Source organism: Ictidomys tridecemlineatus, chromosome 12, assembly GCF_052094955.1.
Source record: "Ictidomys tridecemlineatus isolate mIctTri1 chromosome 12, mIctTri1.hap1, whole genome shotgun sequence".
NCBI lineage: Eukaryota > Metazoa > Chordata > Mammalia > Rodentia > Sciuridae > Ictidomys > Ictidomys tridecemlineatus.
Genome location: NC_135488.1, coordinates 3056657 through 3081493, shown reverse-complemented (window position 1 = coordinate 3081493; position 24837 = coordinate 3056657). Strand labels below are relative to the sequence as shown.

General features: G+C 43.4%; 1 long non-coding RNA gene and 1 gene segment (V, D, J or C); one reads left to right on the top strand and one right to left on the bottom strand.

The window, feature by feature from the left end:
• LOC101957672 (Ig kappa chain C region, A allele-like) overlaps nucleotides 1-24837 on the top strand; it is a 250397-nt gene that overhangs the window by 109825 nt on the left and 115735 nt on the right.
• On the bottom strand, nucleotides 10615-11312 carry LOC144369524 (uncharacterized). Its single transcript, XR_013429323.1, has 2 exons — nucleotides 10900-11312; nucleotides 10615-10776 (listed from the first exon to the last, which is right to left on the bottom strand). It is a non-coding gene; the product is annotated as an uncharacterized LOC144369524 (long non-coding RNA).

Below are 24837 nucleotides of genomic sequence, written 5' to 3'. Positions count from 1 at the left end.
TTGATTTGTCTAATTGCTCAAGATACAGGTAGGATGGACCCATGAAATCTAAGTCCAGCCACATTCATGGAGCTTCAGTTATGAGCCAAGAGCGGTGTGATGCTCAGTGATAGAGTGTTGCCTGGGAAGCACGAGGCCCTGTATTTCTTTCCCAGCAATTCAAAAACAAATAAATAAAATAAAATAATGTAAAAAGGAGAAACATGCCAAAGTAGTGACCACACACACCATCCATACTTCTGCCTTGGCATGCCTTCAAAGCATTCCAGGTTGTTAAAACTCATTTTTATTCTGACATCTATAAATCTATTTTGCTACAAAGGAAATTTTATGCTTGTATTAATATTTCCTTCAGACAGAAATTCTAGTGCTAAAGAAGATACTGACTGAGATTAAAAAGAAATGCTATAGGGAGCTCAAAAGCAGACTCCACCCTGTAGAAGAAAGCACCAGTGAATTAAAATATGTGGAAATATCCTCTCATCTCAGAGAATGCAGAAAAAGAAACAAACGGCATGAGTAAAACACACCAGATACATGGAGCATGGTCAAAAACCCATCAAGTGTTTTATAGGCATTCCATAAAAATAGGAGACATCTAAAGGGATAAAAGATTATTAAAAGTATTACTGTGGCTGGGGCTCAGTGGTCAAGCACTCATCTAGCACATGCAAGGCCCTAGGTTTGATCCTTAGCATCACATAAAAATAAATAAAATAAAAGTATTGTGATCAACTATAACTAAAAAATAAAATAATTTTGAAAAGCAATATTGATTAAAAATTTATGAGATGTTAGGAAAAATATGGACATTGAGATTAACTATGCTTGAAGGTCCCAAATAGGACCAACCTAAAGAAGGAGAGATTACAATGTTAGCAACAAGTTATTAAAATTTACAGAGACAGAACATGGCAGCAGGCGCGGAGACATCAAGTCTCTGACCTCTTCAGCTATGCGGGCATAGGGAGTCTTAAACCATCTAAATGCTGTTTGCTCAGGATCACTAGGCAATGCTGAGTTGACATGGATCTGGGGCTAACAGTTTGCACCTCTCAGAACACACACCAAGCCCGGAGTGGCTGAATTCAGGCTCCCGTTCTCCTGCATCTCACAGACAAACCGCTGTGACTCAGAGCTAAATCAACTTGTCGGTTACTCCTGAACCTGTGGAGGTTAACACCAACTGAGCCTTCATAGGCAGTGGCCACAGGATTGAGTCAGGGCTTGGGCGAGCCGGTCAGGACCCACCCATTGCATTATTGCATCCGACACCCGGCAAAGGGAACGAACTGTTGCCATTTGCATGGGATATCACCATGGCAGAGAACTGACATCACCAGAATGTGGAGGAGGAGATAACTTCATTGACACCTGTGGCAGCAGATGTTTAACCCCCTAGCCCTCCCTCTCCACACAGTGGGGAAACCTCAAGGGCCCCTCCCAGCTCTCCAGCGAGCGCGATAGTCACACTCAGGGAACCAGGAGTGGCGAGGGACCCGCGGTATGGGAGCCAGGCTACCACTCCCACCAGCGATGATAACTGAGGTCTCTTGCTTGAGCTACCCAGGGGCATGGCTTCCAGAGGGCAGGCAAAATATGCTAAGGGTTCTCGGCCCCAAGCTCCACAACCTTAGGGTCTGAGGGAATGGCAAGCAGGGAGAGTGTGCTCAGTCATTCAAGAAAATGGGGCTCCTGGGAGCAGCAGACCTGGCGTGTAGCCAGTATTGTGGTGAGCGTCACCAGTGAGCGGGGCCTGGCTGGAGGAAAAGTGGGGAAGTGGCTAGACACAAGAAAACGCCCTAGGCAATCAGGATAGGAGACCCGCCCCGTTGGGGAGGAGGAGCTGCTTCACAGTGATTGGTTCCTACATATAGAGAGGAGAAGCTTGGCCTGGTGGGCACAGCTCCACCTGCTGGAAGAGAAGTTAATCAAACTCTAAGACTGCATTTTTAAATTTTTTTTATTATCTGTTTTTTCTTTTTTCTTTTTAAATTTTTTTTATATTTTTATTTTTATTTTTTAAATTATTTTTATAAATTTTCTCTTTTTTCTTTTCTATTTTTTTCTTTTGTCTTTTCATTTCTTTTCAATTTCCTTATTCCCCTTTCCTTGAATTCTATCTGTTTACTCTCATTCTCTTTAGTGGCTTCTTCCCTCCCTTTCTAATACCTTTCCTCCCAAGCATCATGATGCTGTTTATTTGTAATTTACTAAATATATATATAGGTAAATGTTCCAAGGCATTATATAGTGCTACCAAGTCCCTAGCTACCCCCAAATACTCCAGACTATTCTCCTGTTAATATCCCTCATCAGTAGAGCAACCTTCCAAGGTTGCCAAGAGATACCAACCTCAATACCATCACATCATTCGACCTAAATATAAGTCCCAAGACCAAACCACAGACCTCTATATGCCATCAGAATCCGTACACAGTTTAAGAAATGAAGAATCTGCTTTAAAGTGCAACAAAACTCATTATATCTAGTCATAGTCTCCCATCACAAAAGAGAGACCCCAGAGATACACAAAACCAAATAAATTTATAGGAGTAAACAGTAACTCAGCAGGCAAACAGAACAAGAAGTAACATGAGCAGCATGAAAAAGCAAGGAAGAAAAGGAGTACAAACAATGCAGGACAGCCTAAATATACAGGAGGACCTAGAGGTATTAGAAAAATGGTCAAATAAAGAAATGAAGGAATACCTTAGACAGATGGAATGGAATCTTAAAGAGGACATGAGACAGCAAATTCAAACAATGAAAGAACACATTGAAAATTAATTACATAAACATATAAAAGAAGAAAATAAGCATCTTTATCAGGAGATAGAGATTATTTAAAAATCAAACAATAATCCTAGAAATGAAGGAAACTATAAACCAAATTAAAAACTCAAATGAGAGTATCACTAACAGAGTGGAGCAAGTAGAAACCAGAACATCAGATAATGAAGACAAAATATATCATATTGAAAAGAATCTAGCCAACTCAGAAAGGCTGGTAAAAAATCATGAGAAAAACATCCAAGAGATATGGGATAAAATAAAAAAAAACAAACTTAAGATTCATTGGGATAGAGGAAGTTATAGAGGTTCAAACCAAGGGAATTAGCAATCTTTTGAATGAAATAAATATGGAAAACTTTTCAGAGATAAAAAAGGAAATGAATGTACAAATTGTAGATGCATACAGGACACTGGAGCATACAAAATCACAGTAGACCAATGACAAGACACATTGATATGAAGATATCCAATATACAGAACAAAGAGAAAATATTAAAAGCTACAAGAGAAAGGAGGCAGATTACATTCAGGGGTAAACCAATAAGGTTAACAACAAATTTTTCATCACAGACGCTGAAAGAAAGAAGATCCTGGAACAACGTATTTCAAACACTAAAACACAATGGATGCAAACCAATAATTTTGTATCCAGCAAAATTAAGCTTCAGGTATGACTGTTATAGTTAAAGCTCTGTCCCAGAGTTTCATAAACTGACTTCTAGACCACTCATGTATAATCGAATCAAGCCTTTATTGAAGCACACCGGTGGCAGCTGACCAGAACATAAAGCTGTTCCCCTGATCAGCCCCGAACAATTGAAAGGGCACTCCTTATAAGCCTGAAAACCACAAAAGGGATGTTCAGGGGGTCTAGCCAATGTAAGCAAGCCAGGTTAAAGAAGCAAGACAGTGCAGTCAAGCAGAGGGAAGCCTAACCAATCACAGTTAGCCCTGTCACCCCAGTTACAGAAACAGAGCCCCGTTACCCTAGTTTCAGAAACAAAGCCCCAATAGGTAGTTCCATGTTCTTAAAGGTTTCTATAGCAAAAGGAAAAGAACATCTTGCTCCAGTCATGACTCTTCTACTTGGCATGGTTGTTTTACAGGATGAAGTCATAAAACAAAATGGAGTCACATTTGCTTCTACTATCACATTTCCCACTGGTTTTAGTAGGTTTGATGTCAATCTTGCACATCATTAGGCCTCAGATTTTTTTCCATCCTTCTATGTCTAAAGTATTATACTGGGCTCACGAGACCATCAGTCTGACCTCATCTACACTCTTTTGTAAGAGGCAGGGTCCTACAGTAATAACAATCAGGAGAAGGACCTGGGGCCTAACTATGGCTGGAATGATGGTAGCAAACCAAGGGGACCATGAAAATAGGTTTTGGAACCAATTGCCTGAAGTTTCTAGTGCTTCATCTCTTTCTTTTAACCTGTTTCTCACAAGTGCCAAACTGCATTTTATTATCCCAGAATGGTTTGCATAGAAACAAGTTTCTCCTGGAGCTATACAAAGTCTTCCTTGTTTCAGAAAGAGACCATTTAGACCTCATCTGTTTTGTAAGACTATTTCTGTCAGAGAGTCTCGTGAAACCTCTAGTTTGAAGATTGACCTTTCTAGTTTTCCTAAATCTATATTTATTTGATGGCTGAGGGACTTAATATTTTCAGAGTCTGTGATAAGAGCTGTAGTTCCCAAAGCAGTAGATACCAGCCATGAGGGGAACTAAAATGGGGGCAGCTAGTCTATGTTGATAAATCAGTGGGCCCTGGCCTTTTAATAAGTCCAGGTGTTCTTTTCCTTTTACTCCATCAAAACAGTAGGTTACATAGTTCAGAGTTATTTACACTTTGGAGATATAGGCAAGGAGTTCAAAGTGGGACCCGGGAAGCACAATTTTTGGTGAACGGGGAGTTGTCCTGCTTATAAGTTGGGTTGTGGAAGCAAGTGTCTCTTTCTGGAATATCACCCAGGGTGATCTTGGGAGTAGTTTCCCAGGTACATCTTCCTGAGCTGGACATATTGGTGAACATCTATGTTGACCGTAATTTTTTTCTCTAATATTAGAGACCTCCAACTGCGATAAGGGAAAAGGGCGATGACCGATCTTGCTACTTCCAGCTGAAAGGGGGCCATGTGCAGTGGGCAAGCAGTTTGGAGTCCCTTTTTAGAAACTGAGTGGGTCAAGGAGTCCATGGTAAAAATCTGGTTCAGGAAGAACAGGATGTAAAGTCACCTGGGGTGGGCACTTCTATGAGAGAAACAAAAAGACATGAGTGCTGAAGTAAGATTAATACAAAATTGCAGTTGTAGCATCTGGAAACTATCCATGAATATCATGAAAATGACAGAAATTAATAATTTTTTACCAGGAGGCAGAAGACCTGAGAAAATGTCCCCATAACAAGGCCTAACAAAGCCTAATAAGGCACTTTTTTAGGGAACGTAAATCTTTTTTTTTTCCTTTTTTTTTTTTTGGTTGTTCAAAACATTACAAAGCTCTTGACATATCGTATTTCAAACATTAGTTTCAAGTGAGTTATGAACTCCCATTTTTACCCCAAATACAGATTGCAGAATCACATCGGTTACACATACACATTTTTACATAATGCCATACTAGTAACTGTTGTATTCTGCTGTCTTTCCTATCCTCTACTATCCCCCCTCCCCCCGTCTTCTCTTTCTATCCCATCTACTGTAATTCGTTTCTCTCCTTGTTTTTTTTTTTCCAATTCCCCTCACAACCTCTTATATGTAGCTTTTTATAACAATGAGGGTCTCTTTCCATTTCCATGTAATTCCCCTTTTCTCTCCCTTTTCCTCCCACCTCGTGTCTCTGTTTAATGTTAATATTTTCTTCCTGCTCTTCCTCCCTGCTCTATTCTTAGTTGCTCTCATTATATCAAAGAAGACATTTGGTATTTGTTTTTTAGGGATTGGCTAGCTTCACTAAGCATAATCTGTTCTAGTGCCATCCATTTCTCTGCGAATTCCATGATTTTTTCATTTTTTAGTGCTGCGTAATACTCCATGGTGTATAAATGCCACATTTTTTTAATCCATTCATCCATTGAAGGGCATCTGGGTTGGTTCCACAGTCTAGCTATTGTGAATTGTGCTGCTGTGAACATCGATGTGGCAGTATCCCTGTAGTATGCTCTTTTAAGGTCTTCAGGGTATAGTCTGAGAAGGGCAATAGCTGGGTCAAATGGTGGTTCCATTTGTTTCAACGAAATTGAAACAAAAGAAAATATTGAAAAAATTGACAAAACTAAAAGTTGATTCTTCAAAAAAATAAATAAAATTGACCAACCCTTAGCCATGCTAACGAAGGGAAGAAGAGAGAGAACTCAAATTACTAACATATGGAATGAAAAAGGCAATATCACAACAGATGCTACAGAAATACAGAAGACAATTAGAAATTATTTTGAAACCCTATATTCCAATAAAATAGAAGATAGTGAAGACATCGATAAGTTTCTTAAGTCATATGATTTTCCCAGATTGAGACAGGAGGATACACACAATTTAAACAGACCAATATCAATGGATGAAATAGAAGAAGCAATCAAAAGACTACCAACCAAGAAAAGCCCAGGACCAGATGGGTATACAGCGGAGTTTTACAAAAGCTTTAAAGAAAATTAATAGCAATACTTTTCAAGTTATTTCAGGAAATAGAAAAAGAGGGAGCTCTTCCAAATTCATTCTATGAGACCAACATCACCCTGATTCCGAAACCAGAAAAAGACACCTCAAAGAAAGACACCTACAGACCAATATTTCTAATGAAATTAAATGCAAAAATCCTCAATAAAATTCTGGTGAATCTAATACAAAAACACAACAAAAAAATTGTGCACCATGATCAAGTAGGATTCAACCCTGGGATGCAAGGCTGGTTCAATATATGGAAATCAATAAATGTTATTTACCATATCAATAGGCTTAAATATAAAAATCATATAATCATCTTGATAGACGCAGAAAAAGCATTTGACAAAGTACAGCATCCCTTTATGTTCAAAACACTAGAAAAACTAGGGATAACAGGAACTTACCACCACATTGTAAAAGCTATCTCTGCTAAGCCTCAGGCTAGCATCATTCTAAATGGAGAAAAATTGAAGGCATTCCCTCTAAAATCTGGAACAAGACAGGGATGCCCTCTATCACCACTTCTATTCAATATAGTTCTCAAAGTACTGGCCAATGCAATTAGACAGACGAAAGAAATTAAAGGCATAAAAATAGGAAAAGAAGAACTTAAATTATCACTATTTGTGGCAGACATAATTCTATACCTAGAAGACCCAAAAGGGTCTACAAAGAAACTACTACAACTAATAAATGAATTCAACAAAGTGGCAGAATATAAAATCAATGCACATAAATCAAAGGCATTCCTGTATATCAGCGACAATACTTCAGAAAAGGAAATGAGGAGAAACACCCCATTCACAATATCCACAAAAAAATAAAATAAAATAAAATAAAATACTTGGGAATCAACCTAACAAAAGAGGTGAAAGATTTATAAAATGAAAACTACAGAAACCTAAAGACAGAAATTGAAGAAGATCTTAGATGATGGAAAAATATACCCTGTTCATGGATAGGCAGAACTAACATCATCAAAATGGCGATATTACCAAAAGTTCTCTATAGGTTTAATGCAATGCCAATGAAACTCCCAACGGCATATCTTGTAGAAATAGATAAAGCAATCATGAAATTCATATGGAAAAATCAAAGACCCAGAATAGCAAAAGCAATTCTAAGCAGGAAGTGTGAATCAGGCGGTATAGCGATACCAGATTTCAAACTATACTACAGAGCAATTGTAACAAAAACAGCATGTTACTGGTACCAAAACAGGCGGGTGAACCAATGGTAAAGAACAGAGGACACAGAGACCAATCTACAAAGTTAAAAGTATCTTATATTTGATAAAGGGGCTAAAAGCATGCCACGAAGGAAGGATAGCATCTTCAACAAATGGTGCTGGAAAAACTGGAAATCCATATGCAACAAAATGAAACTGAATCCCCTTCTCTCACCATGCACAAAAGTTAACTCAAAATGGATCAAGGAGCTAGATATCAAAACAAAGACTCTGTGTCTGATTGAAGAAAAAGTTGCCTCCGATCCACATATTGTGTGATCGGGCTCCAAATTCCTTAATAGGACACCCATAGCACAAGAGTCAATAACAAGAATCAACAAATGGGACTTACTTAAATTAAAAAGTTTTTTCTCAGCAAGAGAAACAACAAGAGAGGTAAATGTGGAGCCTACATCTTGGGAACAAATTTTTACTCCTCACACTTCAGATAGAGCCCTAATATCCAGAGTATACAAAGAACTCAAAAAATTAAGCAATAAGAAAACAAATAACCCAATCAACAAATAGGCCAAGGACTTGAGCAGACACTTCTCAGAGGAGGACATACAATCAATCAACAAGCATATGAAAAAAGGCTCACCATCTCTAACAGTCAGAGAAATGCAAATCAAAACCACTCTAAGATACCATCTCACTCCAGTAAGATTGGCAGCCATTATGAAGTCAAACAACAACAAGTGCTGGTGAGGATGTGGAGAAAAGGGTACTCTTGTACAATGCTGATGGAACTGCAAATTGGTACGGCCAATTTGGAAAGCAGTATGGAGGTTCCTTGGAAAGCTGGGAATGAAACCACCATTTGACCCAGCTACTCCCCTTCTTGGACTATTCCCTAAAGACCTTAAAAGAGCATACTATAGGAAAACTGCTACAAGGATGTTCATAGCAGCACAATTCACAATAGCTAGACTGTGGAACTAAACTAGATGCCCTTCAATAGATGAATGGATAAAAAAAATGTGGCATTTATACACAATGGAGTATTACTCAGCACTTAAAAATGATAATATCATGGCATTTGCAGGCAAATGGATGGAACTAGAGCAGACTATGCTACGTGAAGGTAGCCAATCCCTAAAAACAAATGCCATATGTCATCTTTTATATAAGGAGAACAACTAAGAACAGAGCAGGGAGGAAGAGCATGAGAAGAAGATCACCATTACACAAGGATGAGAGGAGGGAGGGAAAGGGAGAGAGAAGGGAAGTTGCATGGTAAAGGAAGGAGACCCTCATTGTTATACAAAATTACATATAAGAAGTGAGGGGAAAAGCGAAAAAAACAAGAGAGAGAAATGAATTACAGTAGATGGAGTGGAGAGAGAAGATGGGAGGGGATTGGAGGGGAGGGGAGAGGGGATAGTAGAGGATAGGAAAGTCAGAAGAATACAACATACACTAGTATGGCAGTATGTAAAAAAAGTGGAGATGTAACCAATGTGAAACTGCAATTTGTATAGAGGGTAAAAATGGGAGTTCATAATCCACGTGAATCAAATGTATGAAATATGGTATGTCAAGAGCTTTGTAATGTTTTGAACAACTAATAATGAAAATAAATTTTTAAAAAATGACAGAAAACCACAAGAGAAAAGCAACATATGACATTCAAGGGAACTTCCATGTGTCTATCAGAAATTTCTGAGAAGAAATATGCAGACAGGAGGAAAGAGAATAATATATGCAAAATGCTATGGAAAAAAACCTCAAGCAAGTATAACCAGTCATTGACCCCAAATCTTCTCATGAAATTTCTGAGCTGACTTTAAACAATTATCAAAATTTTGCCATTTTTGAATCTCATAAAAATAGAATTATGGGTAATGAGCTCCACTGTATCTAGCTCTTGCGTACTCTTGTAGGGGTCATGAAGGCAGGAAATATTTTCACTGATATATAGTATTTCATTGCATTCACTTCCCTTATTTCGTTTTTCCATTCTACTCTTGATTGGCATTTAGCTGGTTTAGGTTGCAGTTATCACAGAGAATGCTATGTGGTCACTGCACATGGGGATCTGTGCACATCTGCTGGTGCTCTGAGTGGAAGGTCTCAATCACAGATATATACATGGTCAGGGCAGGTCTCCAGCTCAGGTACCACTTCACATTTCCAAACACATGAGCATGTTCTAGATCAATTCCCAGGCTGTTTGATGCTATTTATGGTTCAGTTTTATGGTCTTTCTGTTGAAGGTTTATGGTGGTTTGTTACAACTTTCACTCTCTGATGATTATTGATGTAGATCCCACTTTATACACCAGGTGACTGCATATGAGGCTGACAGAGAATACTTCCTTTGAAAAGGTCTTGTTCACAGTTTTTGTAATGTCATCTCTGTCATAAAAACTATCTTCATTTTTTGTCTCTGAAGACCAATTCTCTTCCCCTGGGCATCTTGGCTGAGCTCACTCAGCACCAGGTTCCTGTATACCACAGGGTAAGAGCTCATCATGATGCTTCTCCTGATTGGCCTCCTTTCTCTTCTCACCATTGGTGGGAGGAGCACCACTGCACTGAGTAGTGCACACACCTTCAAAGACACCAATTCAAGGTTGAGTGCTGGTGCTGACAAGTGGAAAGAAACAGGGTGTAGAGGAACTCCTCGAGGCCTAGAAAGACCCCTCTTCAGTGGCCCTGGTATGCTGGCTGCCCATGATCAGTGCCCTCAGCAGGTGGAGGCAGCAGGAGGAGCAGCTGGGGCAGCCCAGCCTCACACTTCTGCTCCCTGGGAGGTTTTTGTCATGGCCTGTATCACTGTGGGAGGGAACTCATCATACTGTAGACAGTAATAAGTGGCAGAATCTTCAGGCTCCAGGCTGCTGATGGTGAGAGAATAATCTGATCCAGATCCACTGCCACTGAACCTCGAGGGAACCCCAGATTGCAATTGGTTGGTATAATAGATCAGGAGCTTAGGAGATTGCCCTGGTTTCTGCTGGTACCAGCTTAAGTAATTGCTAATGCCCTGACTGGCCTGGCACCTGATGGTGACAGTTTCTCCTTGAGACTTAGACAGGGAGGCTGGAGACTGGGTCATTGTGATGTCACATTTGGCACCTACAATTGAACAGATGAGAAGAAATATGCACACAATTAATAATGTCATAAGAGGATTTCCCTGAACACCAGGTAGAACTGATGAAATTGGTATGAGCACATCCCCAGTGTATCCCTCCTTACCTGGGAGGCAGAGCAGCAGGAGTCCCAGGAACTGAGCAGGAGCCATCATGGCAATGCTATGTCCTTACTCCTGCACAAAGTGTGAGCAGTCTTTTAAGAAGTCCTCAGGACTTCTTAAGACACACTGCAGTGGGCTGTGCTGTGGGCACATGCAAATCAGCAGGGCTTGGCAGGCTGGGCACAGCTGCAGAAAGGCTCCTCTAAGGCCTGGACAAGTGTCCCCAGATGTCGCACCATAGGCCAGGGCAGCCCAGATTTGCTAGAGAAAATGTGTTTCCTGAGAAGCACAGGAGATAACCATCCCTCGTTCCTGTGAGCAGAGAGACCTCTTGGTCTCATCAAGGTTCAGGACACACTTCTCCTGCTCACTCTCCAACCAAGATGAGGTTCATGAGCTCTGTCACAGCACCACAAACCCCACACCCTGCAGGAGGAGTCACTGACCTCTTCCTTTTTATACCTGAGCACAATATTTATTCCAGAGAGACTTCCTCTATACCTGACTCCTTGAAGACCTGGGCATGAAAAATCATCAGTGTTTGCAGCCAGAAATGCAAAGGGGAGTAAGAGGAAGCAACAGAAAGAGACACAACACACCAAGTACAGGCATCAAGGTTGGTAAGGAAGGGAAGGACTTTGACCATATGCCACTGGGGTCCCTTCATCCTGGTCTCCTGGACAAGTTGTTCCTCTGCCCTGAGTCTACCCTGTATCCTAACCTGTCTTTATTCTGTCACCAAATCTCACCCAAGTCCTAAGAGAAGACTGTCCCTGAGGCTGGTGCAAGGCTGGGGCACATGATTGGTGAGGAGAAAGATGTTTCAGAAGACTGGGCTGGAAAACCCTCCAGGCTACTTGAGCAAAAGAGGACACCTGGGTGGTGGAGGGGACACTGAAGCAAGGAGAAGAGGGTGTCCCCTCATGAAGACGGTGTTAGTGCAGGCCTCTGTCAAGGTCAAATGTGGAGCACGGTGAGGAAGACACACTGCAGTGTGGCCCCAGTGTGTAGGTGGGGGACCTACGCAGTGGGAGGAGGGCTTCTGTTACAGCTTACATATCAAGGGTCCCCCAAATTCTCACGGGGTGAAGACCTCATTATGGTATTCATCCATTTGATGAATGACTGATTTAAATAATTTTGGGGGTAGAACCCGTGGGAAGGAGGAGGTCACTGAGATTGTGCCCTGCAGGGTGCTTCTTTACCCTGAGCCCTTCCTCCTACCTTCCTTATCCCATGGCTGAGCAGCATTCTTCTACCCAGACCTTCTGCCATGATACTTCTGCCTTGGAGCCAGCTGATCATGAACTGAAACCGTGACCCAGAGTAACTCTTCTCCTCTAAAGTGTTTTACCCCAGGTTTATTTTCACAGTGACAAAAGGCAATTGACACAGCATCCATATCTGTGTGTAAAGATTGAGGTGCCCTGGTAAGGGGTATCAGAGCAGGATCTCGTACATTCACGAGTGGCCATGAGGCTGTCTAATGGAGGGCAGGCCAATGTCAAGATGTTGTTTTCAGTCAGAGGAATGTTGGTGGGAATCAATGCAGCAGATACAATCAAAGCCATGATTCTCACTGTAGGTTGAAGGGATCCCCCAAAAAAAGGGACAATGCTAGAACAAACATGATTTTGACTAGAATCAGAAATATCAGAATAATCTCAGAATTGTATGTAGGAATAGATATGAGTGTGCATGCAGATAGATCAGGAGATGATAAATGTTGAGGTCCATAGATGGGTTCACTGAGAGAGTTATTTACACATTCTCTTTTACCCAGGTACAATAGCCCATGCTCGACATGCACTCACAGTGCCCAGACTTATTTGCCACTAAAGGAATCTTAGGATAAGAAACCCCTCCACCACCTTGAATTGGAAACAAAAGAAGCCCTCCAAAAATGATGATACCCTGGCAAAAGTAAAGAGAAGTTACCAGGAAGGAGCCTCTCACTGGCCAGTTATGTATAACTTGAAAATTAAGATTTGTAATTATGCAAACTAACCCATTAAACAAAAGATGTTCCATGAATTCAGCCTGATACTGATACTTTGATGAGGAATGGGATATCTATAAAGGATTGAGGAACTTTTCCACAATTTCATGTTAACTCTTTTTGAGCTCTATTGTTGGAGATGGATAACAGTGAGGACCTTAGGCATGCTAGGTAAGTGCTCTGCCACTTAGTCACACCCCCAGACTCATGCTCATTTCAAATATACAAAGAAGAACTACAGGAGAGAAGTCTCAAATATTCCTTTAACCCAGGAATAAATGTGAACACCTGCAGTAGTGAGACAGATTGAAATCAAGGAGCACTAGGCACTAGGGAGCCCTAACAGAAGAGCATTATTTCTAGATAATCCTGCCAGAGATGCTGCACCTAACTTCTACCATAAGTGGTAGACAAACATCCTAATTGACAGACATTCTCCAAAATAGCTTTGTGAGCTCTCCAAAAGTGTAAGATCATAAAGTTCAGGAAAAGTTCAGACAAAGCAGGTTGCAGCATCTCTCAGGTTGTGTCTCCCAGTACAGGTACTGTAGTCTGCAGAGTGCTCACAGGGGATGTGCAGCTCACAGAGCAGCTCTGAGACAGAGTCCCCATGGTAAGTTACAGCTTCCCATGGACAATCCTGAGCTGAGGGGCAGGTGGACAGTGCCACCTTCCTCTGACCCACCATTTGAGAATCTCCTTCAGGATTTGATAGTTATAACTTGATTTCCTTGATTTGGCTTTATTTGGGTTTGGTCAGCTCTTCTATTATTAGTTTGTTGAAACAGAAACTGGGCTATGGGTTTTAAACTTTTCTTCTTTATTTAATATTAAAAAATTGAGAGTCCTTTGTTTACATTATTTGTTCCTTCATGTGTTATATTTGCCCATAAAGCAATAGAGAATCTGAATTTTCTCTCACTTGAGAAGAATCTGAGAAAAATGAAGACCTGGGAAACTCGGTTAGAAATCACCTGCAGGTACATTTCTGATGCTCTTCACCTGAGGAGCTGCCATTTTAATGGTCTTCTAACACAGACCATTTTGGAGAAATAATTTTTTTAAAATATCAAAATGATAAGAAATCTTGCCTCCTCAAGACACCTAGTAGCTGGTGTTCACACTCACTACCCTGAGACATGGGCACAGTGGACAGATCATGAAGTTTGCTTTTGGTTCAGAAAATATTGGAAAGGTGAAGGGATTATTATGCAGATACAATTAACATGCCAAGGCTGTTCATTTTAAGTGAGTCAAAAGGAGATTATTCTGGGTGGGCCTGATTGAATCACATCAGAGCCCTTAAATGGGACTCAGCCTCTCCCTCTTGTGGAAGGATTCTTTAGACTGGTCTCATTACTGAGCAGCCCATATGGTAGGACCCTCTGGTGGCCTGCAGGGTCCTATAATAGACTCTGATCTACAGCCACCAATAATCTAGCATCCCCAACCACACAATCCCCAAAACCCTTAGTGTCCTTGGAAGCAGATTCTTCAAGTCTGCAGATGGGATGCAGTGAGAAACACCTTGATTGTAGCCAATGCGAAGCTGAGGCTAGGACCCAGTCTAAGTCTTCCTAACTTCTCTCCTATAGAAATTGTGAGATCACCAGGGATTGTGTTAATTTGTTGGGCATCAATAGAAAACTAATACAATGCCAGCCATGGTGTTCATATGTGCAATCCAGGTTACAACAGAGTGAGGCAGGAGTAGATCAGGATTGAGGCCACCCTCAGCAACAGAGTGAGACCATGTCTCAAAATAAATAAATATATACATACATACATACATATACATACATACATAATGCTACAACAGAGCTCAGGGGTAAATAACCCTGAGTTTAATCCAAGGATGGAAAGAAAGCAAAAAGGAATGAAGAGATGGAGGGAGGGAGGAAATAAGGGTATGGGAGACCATCCTCGAATGTGATTTGATTTACCTCCCTGGCTGGGTGAGAGGCGCTTAGACACAGCTGTGTCAGAGCTTTCCTGACCCTTCTCCAGGTCCGAAGGCTTGTCTGTCCAGAGGCATGTCTGGCCACTGCCCTGAAGACCCAATCATTGCCCCTGACCTTAGAATAATGCTGGCTCCTTTATCCTTCATTGGATGGGATTTTCCCCTGAAATTTTTTGTTCCCCAATAAAAGCCCACTCCCTGGCATGTTCTCATTCTGTCATTCTCTCTCTCTCTCTCTCTCTCTCTCTCTCTCTCTCTCTCTCTCTCTCTCTCTCTCTCTCTCTCTCTCTATCTCTCTCTCTCTCTCTCATTTCTTCTGTAAACCTCACCACGGCATTAAGTGGCTGAAGAAGGGAGCTAAGAGAGGCCGTCCAGGAGTAGGTATTAAAGGTAATAAGGGTCTTGTCTGTTTAATTTAAAACTCCCTAGCAAGTTCTTATGAATCAAACCTTTTTTCATGAAGCCAGCGCTGGTCGCATGGCAGAGATGGGAGGAAGGGAGAGATGGAGGGAAGGAGGAAGGGAGGGAGGGAGGGGGAAGGAAGGAAGGGAGGGCGGAAGGGAGGAAGGAAAAGAGAAATGGGTGCAGCTGAGGGCTGTGGACCACAACTGTGTCAGCCACAGCCCAGGGAACACCCATGCATGGCCCTGTCAGCTGAGCACCCTCGCCTAGCATGTGGAGGACAAGCACAGAAATGTCCAGGCCCCTTCTGACAAGACAAGATGATCATGGACACTGCAGGAGGAGCAGGACCTGGGCCCTGGACAGGACTCTGGCAGAGGCAGGGCGATGGTGTACAAAACTTCTAGAGGTCCCCTTGTTCTTGCTAATGCTGTTCTTTGTGTAATTGGGATTCAAACCTAATCACAAACTCATATAGATGACTTAGCCTGCAATTATTAATAGAGGACAATCATAGAAATGGCTGATAGTGCTTGACCTCAGTCTTCTACTTCTTCCTTATTATTCCAGGACCCAGCAGGATACAATGAGGTGCACACTCCATTCTCCCTGCCTCTCACCCTGGAGAGCCCACCCCCATCTGGGAACAATCAGAGGTGGAGAGGTCACTCTAGGCTTGTGGTGCCCTGATGTCCTGCAGGTGCACATAGATCAAATTGCATCTTAACATTCAAGGTGGAGGGGACTTCGGCACCACCTCCTCCCATCACAACATCAGACACAACTGCCCAGGAATAGACCTAAATAGAGAGAGGACACAGGATGAGGAAAGGTCAGGAATGTGACATCAACTTGTCTAGGGTGACAGACCTAAGGACCCAGAGAATGGCCTATGGGAGAATGAGGACAGCTGAGGTCAGGAGAACATGTGGAGTATGGGAAGATCCTCACCAGCAGCCAAAGGCTTGAACTGCAGTGGACACTTAGCTTTAGCCCAGGTCTTTGTTGTTTTAAAATATTTTAATAAATTACAGAAATGAAAAGAAAATGACGAGAACAGCTGATAGAAATGAGAAGGGGACTGGGGCCAGAAGAGGGGGCAGAGCAGGAACTACTTATAGTGAACCTCACCCGAAAGGCTCCTTTGACATGCAATGTCTGAGGAAGAGGAGAGAGAGAGAGAGAGAGAGAGAGAGAGAGAGAGAGAGAGAGAGAGAGAGAGAGAGAGATGTCAAGGGTTGAGAAACCCAAGGCAGGCAAAGTGCTACTTGAAGGAAGCAAATGGAAGGTGATTACAGGTCAAGAAGGAGCCAGAAAGACAAGGAATCAAAATGTTAAGGTCCAGATTGGAGGAGGCACAAGGAGAATCAGTCCTCAGTGTGTGAACATCACTAGGTTCTTCTGTGAGGGTGAAGACAATATTGGCTGAGTCTTGTGATCTCTCCATGGAAACAGGTTCATGTACTATGAAAACTCTCTACTGTTCTCAGGAGAACTGCCCAGCACTTATGCTTAATGACTCCCAATAAATAAATAAACCACCCCTACAGGCCCAGTTCCTGAATTTTCTCCTGGGCCCTGCACACCCTCCATGAATGATCAAGACATGTGTTCTGTCAGGAGAGGAGGCAGGAGAGCTCAGGGCTCTGGGAGGGGGAAGCAGCCAGGACAGCAAAGGCTCCCTCACCTTCAACCTGGGGGAGGCTTGGTATGAGGCTGAGGCTCTTGGGAGCAGCACTGCGGTGCTGCTATAGGAACAATCGGCCATGTCCTCAGCCTGGGGCTGCTGATGGAGAGGAAAATCTGTCCCTAACCCACTGCCCCTGAACCTCCAGGGGACCCCAGCTGCCCACATGGATGCCCAGGAGTTCAGCAGCCTGGGACCTGTCCTGGATTCTGCTGGTGCCAGGCCATGTAGTCCTTGTGGTTGGATAAGAGACTCTGGCTGGACTTGTAGCTGATGATGACCATGTCTCCTGCAGACACTGCCAGGGAGCCTGGAGACTGGGATATCACCTTGTCCTCACAAGTACCTGCGATCAGAAAAATCAGGAATGGACCATTAACTTTCTCTCTCTCTCTCTCTCTCTCTCTCTCTCTCTCTCTCTCTCTCTCTCTCTCTCTCTCTCTCACACACACACACACACACACACACACACACACACACAAATTTTTCACATATGCATTAGATCATTTCATGTGACATTCACTTTCAATTAGCATTAAGTCAGTACACTATTAGGTCCATATTGGAAGTAGACATTTTTTCTCACTACATCTTAAAATTAGCTTGCCAGTCCTATAAACCTATTAATCTGAAGATATATAGCACTTAAATCTCTCACCAGAGGCCCAGAGCCACAGGAAAATGCACACCTCTGTCTGAGACAACAACCTGCTGAACCTGTCCGCTTTTGAGCTCAGGTGACATTACAAAATCCTCATGCATAAACTGTGGGTAGCAGTACTGAGCCTGAAGGAGCCTTGCAAAGCCATTAGCAAATAAGAAACCAAAAATCTGTACTTCAGGGGTGGGGGGAGTATTTCATATCATTTAAGACGTAAAAATACCAGAATGTATAGTTTGGGGAACAAAAAACACAGAACTCAAAATAGAAGTTCAAAGAATCCAAACTATTGTATGATGGAAGGAGGGGCTTAGTTTAAATCAAAGTGATATTTATAGGTTTAATTGTACAGAAATGACAGGCTAAGTACATAAATTGAAATACATATTGTATACGTATGATACATATATATACATACATATAGAGAGAGAGACAGAGAGAGAGAGAGACAGAGACAGAGAGAGATAGAGATTTCAGAAATGTGAGGAAATATACTTCAATACATTGAAATTTACAAAAATGATAGGCTATATATACAGGCTGATAGATACCAGATAGATAGGTAAGTAGGTAGGTAGGTAGATGGATAAATACATAGATAGATAGATGAAGTTCAGCAATCATAGGAAATATATTTGAGTTGAGTTTTTCAGAAGTGACACCTAAAATCAAGAATTCTTGTATAATAATTTAAAAGCTAGAAAAACACAACAAAATAAATAAAAATGTGGAAATGAAAGGACAGAGGGAGGGAGGAAGGAGGATTGAGGAAATGGTAAAAAAAAAAGAAAGACAGACAAAGGGAAGTGACAACCTTGGGGTCAGTTTCCATCCCCCGTGACCAGGACAGGCCTGAGCTACAGCCACCTTGGCCCTGAGGCTCTGACAGCACTGCCCACACATGGGCTCAGGACCTGGCTCTGCAGCCACAGCCAGAAGGCAGCGCAGAACCCACTCCTGGGAGCCCTGCAGGGCCCCATTCAAGCCAGAAGTCAGGCTATCAGCTAGGGACACTGTGTCCAGCACCCTGGACACCATCCTCCCAGGACTGCCAGGACTGCAGCAGGCTCTGAGTAATCAGGGAGAAGAGGGAGAAGCAGAATCCCCTGGGAAGTGGGGCTGCCCCCACCCTGCCAAGGCTGCTATTCCAAGGTGCATGTTGGAGCAGGGAAGGGCCACCAGCCTGCCTCAGTTACAAACTCACTGCTGAGCAGCCATATGGAGCCTCTGAGGAGGCATGGCTACCCCAAGTCCTCTTGAATCCTCAAACATGGTCCTACAAGGCCCAAGATCACAGAGTCAGGGGTTCTGCAACAAAAATCAGAAGGACAACTTGTGTAGGAATGAAAAAAATAATCGTGTTGGAGTGGAGAGTCCTCCCAGATGTCAGATTTCATAAAAAACAAATTATAAAATGACATGATGGGCCAGGACATGGAACTAAAAACATGAAACACAATAATAAATCAAATATTATTGACATCCGAGGACATTTCATATCCAAAGCAAACTGTTTGACATTTCTGAAATTTTAGCATTAAACTAGAACTGTTGTTAACAAACAAGTAAATTTTAATATTTCATTTATTTAATGTTATCAATGACTTTTACCAATAGAAATAATATGGGGACATCACTTTTTCCTTATAAAACATTAAAATCAGTGCTTACAATCAATTAGATTCACACTTTACCTGGGGGCTGGTGACTTAGCTCAGTTGGTAGAGAACTTGCCTCACATGCACAAGGTGTTTTGGTATTTTCACCAGCACCACAAAAAAAGAAAAAGAGAGAGAGATACACAGAGAGAGAGAGAGAGAGAGAGAGAGAGAGAGAGAGAGAGAGAGAGAGGAGATTCACAGTCCATCTGCTTCTGCAATATGAGTGCCCCACAGTCCAAGGCAGGAGGCCATTCCCATATTCCCAAGGAAAGAATCTGAAAGATGAGCAAATCTCCCTGACCTGCACACTTCCTACCAAGGTGTTCAGCCCTCTGGACCCTGTCTAACTCAAAACTTTTGGTTTCTTCCTCTCAAAGGAACTTCAATCCATTTTCTTTCATTTTACTTACTTCTGATCATTGAGATAAGAAACAAGGAGAACCTCACCTCCAAAATCCAGAAACACCACCATGCAAACCCACCTGTTCCTCACAGTGTTCTCAGGGAATCTGGCACTTAGGACAGGAGGACAGCCCCAGGGGTTTATTGTACAAGAGAAACCATGACAGGGGCCTTGGCTGGTCACAGCCCACACTCCAACTTCCCCACTGTGTGGAGGGAGTGTCAGGACCCGGGCTGTCTGGAAAAGCAGCACAGCCTTGTTGGCCAAAACACCACAGGCTCACTCTGTCCCAGCCAGGGAAGAAAGAGTCTGAAATCCATGTCCCAGTGCAGTGGGCCCAGAACCCACTCACCAGTGACCCACTGGAACAAAGCCCAGGAGATCATCAGTGCAGATGCAATCACCCTGACATGAGAAGAAACTGGACTCAGTCCTCTTCTACTATGGAAATCTCCAGTTAAACCCAGGACTTGTGACACTTGCTGCCCAGTGACTCTGAAAGAAAATAGCTGCAGGGGAAATAAATGCTCTCTCATCAGTGAGAAAGAACTAACATAGAATTCTCCCCCCTTGTCCATTCTGCCAAGTGGCCACAAGGAGTTCTTCCCTGAGGAAGTGATGGGACGAATCTGAGTGTCACACACATGAAGATGACTAAGACAGAATGTCAACGACTTTGTAGACCTTGCTCCAAGGAATTTCACACCTGCTGGCTCAGATGGACATATCCCTTCTCCTCTTGCCTTATCAGGGCTGCTGGATCTACAGCTGACACACAGCTTCCTTACCCACTATCTTCTGACTTATTGCATTCACTAGGCCAGGAAAAGCTGCCATCGAACACTGTCCCTGACACTCCCCTGTTTCTCCAGGTAACAGCAGACACAGAAGCTCTGCAGCTGGCTCAACTGCCTACGGAGGCTATAAGAAAATCCATTGATGGATCCTTGTCAGGTGGCACTTGTCACCTTCTCTCCTTAGCTCAGAGGGAGCCAGCCAGTTGGCATTCCCTACCTAGAGGCTGACTTGGACACAATCTCTTTAGCCTAGGATTAGTTCTGTCCTAGGGTGGCAGCCCTGGACACCATGACCCCCATAAAGCCAGGCTGCCATGACAGGGCCTTCTGCCCAGGCCACAGAGATCCTGGGCTATTTCTCTACTGTATTTCCTCCAACTATAGAAGACATCTGATGTCCCTGGGCTCACAAGGAGGCCCCCTTCCTCCCTCACTCTCCCCACCCAGCACACACCAGGGCATTTGCATGCTGCTCCCTGGGGAGGGCCTTCCTGCAAGGCTGATATAAAGCTCAGCTCTAATCTGGCCTTGACTCCCCAGGACTCCTCAGCTCAGCTTCTCAAAATGAGGCTCCCTGCTCAGCTCCTGGGGCTGATGCTGCTCTGGATCCCTGGTGAGGACACAGGAGATTGGGAAAAATAAGGGGGACGGAGGTGTGCCCTGGGCCCCCATTCTGCCATGTGTGCTCTGTCCACATGAAAGAGGAACAAGTCTTGCACTAGTTAGGTCTGTGTGAGAGAAGAACATTCCAGAATGAGCAAGGACCTGCCTGTGATGAAGACTGTCACATGAAAAGAGGGGGATGCTGTAGGTGAATTCTCTAGAGTCACTTATGGCTTAGAAAACTTGATTCCTTTCTTAAAAACTGATATTCAGGCCACATAAATCAAAATCATAAATACTACTTCTATGGAAATATACAACAAAATACAAATATGTCTCATAATACTTGCCAATAACTATACTTTTCTCATTTTCCAGGAATCAGAGGGGATATTGTAATGACCCAGACTCTCTGTGAGCCTTTCATGCCTGGACAGTCAGCCTCCATCTCCTGCAGGTCCAGTCAGAGCCTCCTATACAGTAAAGGAAACACCTATATGAACTGGGTTGTGCACAAGCCAGGGCAGGCTGCACAGGGCCTAATATATAAGGTTTCCAACCAGTTCTCTGGGGTCCCAGAAGGGTTCAGTGGCAGTGGGTCAGGGACAGAGTTCACACTGAGAAACAGCAGGGTGGAGCCTGAGGATGCTGGGGTGTATTACTGCTATCAAGGTTCACATGTTCTTCCGACAGTGGTGCAGCCCCGAACAATAACCTCCCTGCCTGGGTGGCCCAGCTGGCACATGAGCTGCTGGTCTGGGAAGCAGCTGAGCAGACTCTCTGCCCTGTGAGAGGAAGGTGCTGGAAACTCAGGGAACAAGTGCAGCTGAGGGCTGTGGACCATAACTGCCTGGGCCACAGCTCAGGCCACACCTGTGAGTGGCCCTGTCAGCTACAGCATCCTGGCCTGGCTTGTGGAGGTCAACATAGAGGTGTTCAGGGACTTTCTGAATGAGCAGACAGGATGAGCATGGACACTGCAGAGGGAGCAGGATGTTCCCTGGGCAGGACATTGCCAAGTTAGTGAAGAGATGAAGGGAAATGCTAGAGGTTCCTCCAAAAGCTGCTCTGTGTGAAATTCAGATTCAAACCTAATAAAACAAATGAAACAGAAAAATGACTTTGCCTGCAATAACTAATAAAATATACTTTATGAAATTCACTTATTAATTTTGATAAAGTCTTGCATTTCGCTTATTATTACATGTCATGTACCACATCTAAACACTCAAGGTCACTCCAGGTAAACTGGGCTGCACAAAATAACCACAAAAGGACAGAATAATGCCTTTTTATTTGGGTCTTCTGGTGGCTCCTCCGACCTTAGGGGTCCCTGGAATGAGAGAGAGGAGCAAGTGTTGAACTCTTTTATAGAGAAGAAACCATTTAAATGAGGCAAGGGGTCAGGATTCATGGGGTGGAGTCTAGCTTTGTGGTGTCTGCTGTCAGCAGATTGACTGACATCTAGGAAGGCCACACTCAAAGGCAGAGCAACAGAAGGGGACACACAAATGGAGTTTCCATGGAACCTTCTATTTCTAACAAGCAAATTGCTGGATTAAAGAGGAAAAGGTGAGTGTAACTCAACCCTAGGGGCATGCCCCACAGAGAGAAAAGACCAAGTCAGGAGTCATGGCAAGACCCCACCAGACACAGTGATTTTTAGGTGCCAGTGGTGCATCAGGACAGGGAGACCTGGTCACTCAATGTAGTCCCCACAATTACAGGATTTAGCAGAGGTACAGGGATGATACAGACTCCAGTCACCCTCCCTGGAAGCCTTCAACTGCCTGCCTCCATGTGGGGAAGGATCAGAGTTGGAAAAGTCACTCATTAGTCTCCCAGAGGGTGGAAGGTTGTCTCTGGCGCCCTGCAGACTCAGGGTCTCTACTGCCTCAAGGATCCTAAAGATCCTGTCTAGATGCCCCACAGGTCACCTCACAGTTTTCTAGTTGGGACACCAGGGATTCTGATGCTCTGGACACCTGGTGAGGACAGAAGAGATGAGTAAGAATAATGGGAAGGAGGTTGAGCTCCGGGGTTCCCATTCTGCCCAAGGGGACCTAAGGGCGTCTGCCAACCTCAGATTCCTGGGCATGACTGCAGGGAGATGGTCACTCAGGAGAGCCATTATGGTCAAGTGAATATGATGTTGACACAAAGGCAGAGCTGGGCTGGGAAGGTCAGCAGGAGATGCAGTGAGAGCCCAGGTGCCCTCCAATGGCCACAAAAACCCCAGCAGGCAGGATCCTGGGAGAGTCCCCTGGGGATGGGGGAGGTGTCCTCTGCTTTCTGACCCAGCCCCTTTCCTCTCCCTGAGCACAGCACATGTCCAGGGAGAATCCCAGCCTGGGGTCCAGGGCTCAGCTCCTGTCCTGTCTGTCAAGGAGGCTCCATGCAACTGCCCAGGTCAGCTGGGTTCTCTTCCCCACACTCAACCTGAAACATAGATTTGTAACATTTTTTAAACAACTGTGAGGTAACATTCCTTGCAAGATTATAACTTCATGTATAATTAACAAGTTACCATAAGGAAAAACAAACATAAAGAAATGATTAATGCAAAGAAAATCAAGAAATCAAGGAAATTCTCTACTCTACTTTCAAGAAGTTATATTTTGTCTTCATTGTCTGAGGTTCAGTCTTCCAAGTGCTCTCTATGTTGGTGATGCCTTCTTTTGAATATAACATTTGATTTATTGATTCCTTCATTTTCACTTTTATTTTATTTTATTTATTTTTTGTAAAAAAATACCATATTTACAAAGCTCAAAAAAGCTAAGTTCAATAAAATGGAGCATGCATACATATCATAATTTTTGATCAGATTCATTAAGTTTACAGAAAGTTCAGTGAATAGAAGAATTTGTAAATCAGGTCCAATCAGAAACTCCTATACAGTGATGGAAACACGTATTTGAATTTGGTTGTGTAGAAGCCAGGCCAGGCTCCACGGGGTCTAATATATAAGGTTTCCAACCAGTACACTGGGGTCTCAGACAGGTTTGGTGGCAGTGGGTCAGGGACAGAGTTCACATTTAGGATCAGCAGGGTGGAGCCTGAGGATACTGGAATATATTACTGCTTCAAAGTCTACAGACTCCTGACTTAGTGGTGAAGCCCCAAACAAAAAGCTCCCTGCTTGGGTGGCCCAGCTGCTGGTCTAGGTAGCAGCTCAGCAGATTCTCTTCCCTGTGAGAGGAAGGTGCTGGGAACTCAGGGAACAGGTGCAGCTGTCATGTGAACCATGACTGCGTGGGCCACAGCTCACCACACCCATGAGTGGCCCTGTCAGCTGCAACAGCCTGGCATAGCATGTGGAGGACAAGGTCTGGGCCCCTTCTGAATGAGCAGACAGGATGAGAGTGAGTACTGCAGGAGGAGCAGGACCTGGGCCCTGGGCAGGACTCTGGTAAAGAATCAGAGGACTTCAACCAGAGTGGAAATTCATCTTTTGCCCAGAAATTTATTTTATGCAATTTTGAAATAAACTATGAAACTAAAAAGGAAACTGTGATAACCACTGACAGAAGTTAGAGCAGAGGACCACAAGATGAGAAAGAGAGGGGACCACTTACAGAGGACTCACCAGAAAGGCTCCTCAGAAGGCAGGGTCTGACCAAGGATGAGAACAGAGGGGTAGGTAATAATAGAGAGAGGTTAAGAGAGAGAGGGAGAGAGAGTCAGTCTCTATATGAGGGGGTTGAACTGCTGGGTGAAGAGTCTATTACTGGAGGGACCCAGGTGGAAGGAAATTGCATGACACG